Source organism: Octodon degus, unplaced genomic scaffold (genome assembly GCF_000260255.1).
Source record: "Octodon degus isolate 3935 unplaced genomic scaffold, OctDeg1.0 scaffold00216, whole genome shotgun sequence".
Classification (NCBI taxonomy): Eukaryota; Metazoa; Chordata; class Mammalia; order Rodentia; family Octodontidae; genus Octodon; species Octodon degus.
This window is the reverse complement of record NW_004524792.1, coordinates 124,437-127,972: the sequence shown is the minus strand read 5'-3', so window position 1 is coordinate 127,972 and position 3,536 is coordinate 124,437. Positions and strand designations below refer to the sequence as shown.

General features: G+C 54.2%; 1 protein-coding gene across 1 annotated transcript in view; it reads right to left on the bottom strand.

The window, feature by feature from the left end:
• Positions 1 to 3,536, bottom strand: part of Piezo2 (piezo type mechanosensitive ion channel component 2) — a 181,586-nt gene that overhangs the window by 86,128 nt on the left and 91,922 nt on the right. The gene's annotated exons all lie outside the window — the stretch shown is intronic.

The following is a 3,536-nucleotide window of genomic DNA, read 5'->3' as shown; positions in this document are numbered from 1 at the left end:
CACTGACAGATCCCTCATAGTTCACCACCTCAAGATCAACACACACTGATGGATCCCTCCGAGTTCACCACACCCTGTCAGATCTCTCACAGATTACCACACCCTGTCAGTCCCCCCCCCCCACAGGTCAGCATACCCTGTCTGTTCTCTCACAGATTACATCTGGTCAGATCCGCACACCCAGACTGATCCCTCACAGGTCAATACACCCTGTCAGATCCATCACAGATCCAGACACCCTGACAGATCCATCACAGTCACCACATTCCAACAGATCCCTCAGATCCCCCACATCCTGATAGATCCTTCACAGATCAGCCCACCCTGAGTGATCCCTTAGAGGCCCCCACATCCCAAAAGATCCCTCTCAGGTCAAAACACCATGTCAGATCTCTCTGATCACCACATTCTGTCAGATCCTTCACAGATCATCACATCCTGTCAGATCGCTGTCAGATCAGCACACCCAGACAGATCCCTTACAGGTCAGCACACCTGTCTGATCTCACACAGATCGGTTTACTCTGTTCAGACCCTTGTCAAATCTCTAACAGATCGGCATACCCTGAGAGATCACTTTAATGAGGAGATATCTGTTGGGTACCAACCAGTAGGTGCAGCCACGTGGTTGGTAATGGAGTCTTGTGATTATATCAAGGGAGACAGGCAGGAGTAAAGGTGGAGAACAGCGAGGACAGAGCCAAAGGTGACAAAAGGGACCCAGAGGACAGGCGAGGTGGGCATTTAGGCAGGCTGTTGGTGCTCACAAGAGGGCGTGTGGAGGCCATTCTTGAGCTGAGCTCTCAGTCACAGACTCAGGGCGGAGGCCACCTCACTGAGTGTCACCAGCTAATTCCCCAGGAGCCAGCTCCACAGTGCAACAGGAGCCAGAGCAGTCTCTGAGCACCAGTGGAAGACCCTGGCGACCTCCATACCAGTCGCCCTGGGGAACTTGCTTACAAAGCAACAGACAGCTTAACATGCAGGAGACAGTTGTTGACAAGGCAGAAGAGAAAACACAGAAGTACCCACCTGTTTATTATCAGATACACGCGACCATTAACTTTGGCATGGCTGCACAGGAGGTAGAAGGAGACAGCAGAGAGAGAGAGAGAGAGAGAGAGAGAGAGAGAGAGAGAGAGAGAGAGAGAATGCTGTCAGACAGACAGTGAGGTGAGCGTCTGTCACCTTGAGCCTTCTGTCACCAGGAGGGCCATCGAGCCACTACAGCACTGTCCACGCAGGTGATCTGCCCTGAGGAGTCGGGTCCACCATGTACAGCTACAGCACAAGCTCACACACACTCGGGACAGTCGCACATGTGACCCTATCTTCGCTGTCCTCCCCGCACATGCTTCCTCACAAAGGACAATGCTGACACCTTGCAGCATACATGCCAACAATGAAAATGTAACCTGAGGGGTTTCTTTGCTCCTTTCCCACAATTTAAAAAAAGGGGAAAAAGCTAGTAAGTAGTCATAGTCAGGGTATTTCCTATTAAGGTTTTCAAAACTTAAGTTAGAAAAATAAGTTGTTTTGCTTCTATATGCAAAGCAGTATTTTCTGACATGAACTGTAGACAGGTTGTGTGGCTATGCAAAGGAATGGGGGAGAGCTCTTATAAATTCTTATGAGTTATATATTATGAAGTAAACTTATGACCATCAGTACATTATAATAGATGTTACTACCAATAGCTATGTAATCTGAGGTTGGCTGCTTAGCAAGTAACAGTAGCTTCTTGTAACTGCATTAATTTGGTAAGGCTAAATACAATAAATTCTGCTTCATATATAAATTATATTTACACACTCACACAAATGCACACATCCACACGTGCACACACAGGGGGAAGAAACCAGGGAAAGGTGAGTTAGATATTGGCAGAAACAGCAGTCCCAAAATCCGGTCAGCAGTGAGGCAGCCGCTGGTGGCTGGCGAGTGTGAAAGGGAAGCTGAGGCTGACAGGAGAGTAGGCTATGGCGCTCAAACCTGGCAGGTGGTGCAAATGTTTAGTTTTTGCTGCTTCTTTTATTTTAATGGAGTCATTAAAAATACTGTCATGGATTCTGGGAGGAGAATGCCGCGGGGTGGACACTGCTAAGAACTCAGTGCCACAGGCAGGAGCTGCTCTCCATCATCCAGCCAAAGTTAAGAGTGGGGGGCTTTCCTTCACACCTCGCATTAAGCCCCAAAACACTCATCTTGAGTGAGTCCTTTAAGCCCTCTAAGTTCCTAGGAAACTTTTTGCCAGACTTAAAAGTACAAACAACCCCACAACCCTCTTCCTGCTCTGTGAACTTCCTTGCAAAATGCTCTGTGCAGGAGCGCTCAGGGCCCAGCACGGCCGCGGAAGCAGCGCAGGTCTGGGCCGAGAGCCTTCTGGTCTGCCACAGGTAGGTCTGGTGACACAAATGCATCCCAGGGATGCAGGCAGCACTCTGGACCGGGCACACTCACCAGGCACTGTGGAGCACACGCGCTTTGCACACTCACGTGCTCCGAATCCTGTGATTCTTTAGTCCCGGAAAACTGAGAGCAGAGCGGTCTCTCGCAGCCCTGCACAGGGCTGCCCTTCTGCACACAGGGACCTCGAGGCTCTGCGTGGCCGGCGCCAGGCTCAGGCCCGTGGCAACGCCTAACGGCTCCCATGTGCAGGAGGAATTGTAACATGATGAGACGACGCGGTACTAACAAGTACCACTAGCAGTGGTACAAACCCGGAGATCTGCGCCAGCCAAGGTTTTTCCTACTGAATTGTACTGCTGAGCAAGTGAGGATTTGTACCTGCAAAGTGCGTGCCTGGTAGAGTTAAGTGTCAAGTACTGGTTTCACCCCTCGGTACCCCCGCAATGCCAGGCATTATCTATAACCATCTCTGGGTCCACCGACAGCCCCCCGTTCTTGTGCAGGTACCTTGGTAAACAGGGATTGAACTCAGGACCCTGCGCTTGCCAGGCAAGCGCTTATCCTACAGACCTATCTCCCCCGCCGGTGAACTTTTAAATTGGGGGTCACTGCCTCAGCCAGCAAATTCACCTCCGAAGGCCCCACTTTAGCCTCTGCCTTATTTTCCGTTCGGAAGTCTGGGCCCCAGCGCCAGCTCTGGCCCGGGCCAGCTGGGACGCAGCGCACTCCCAAACAGCGCCCGCGGGACAGACGGCTGCGGGCACGCGTAGGCCGAAGGGCCGCTCTCCCCGTCGTGGGGCGCTCCCTCCACGGGCGGGACGCAGGAGGCCGCGCCTTTCCTCCTCGGGCCTGATGAAATTCCACCTGGGCGTCCTCGAGCGCGCCCCCCGGGCCTGGATCCGTGGAGCGCGACTGCGACCTCCCTGCGGCGGCGGCCCAACCCGGAGCGCCCGGGCGCCTCCACGCACGCCACAGGCGGGAGCGAGCCTCACCTCTGCGGACGCGAGAAGAACGCGGGGCGGCAGGAGCGCACCCCGCGCCCTCCTCCCCCGCGCCCTCCTCCCCCGCGCCCTCCTCCCCCGCGCCCTCCTCCCCCGCGCCCTCCTCCCCCGCGCCCTCCTCCCCCG